Source organism: Priapulus caudatus, unplaced genomic scaffold, assembly GCF_000485595.1.
Source record: "Priapulus caudatus unplaced genomic scaffold, Priapulus_caudatus-5.0.1 Scaffold7, whole genome shotgun sequence".
Taxonomy (NCBI): domain Eukaryota; kingdom Metazoa; phylum Priapulida; class Priapulimorpha; order Priapulimorphida; family Priapulidae; genus Priapulus; species Priapulus caudatus.
In genome coordinates, this window is record NW_014577068.1 from 1,050,285 (window position 1) to 1,050,497 (window position 213).

The window sequence follows — 213 nt, forward strand, 5'->3', positions numbered from 1 at the left end:
AAAAAAAAAAAATGGATAGGATTTTGGTCGCACGAGAAGTTAGATAGTTGCTCGATCACGCGGTTGTGATGCCGATCATGTGTTCCAACACGACCCTCGTGGAGTGTCTCACAGTTACCTATTCGATTGACATGCCGCGTTTATGATAAGGAAACCGCAAAGCTCTGAAACTGACAAACGACCTTCGAAAAAGAACTGACAGTGCGGATTACG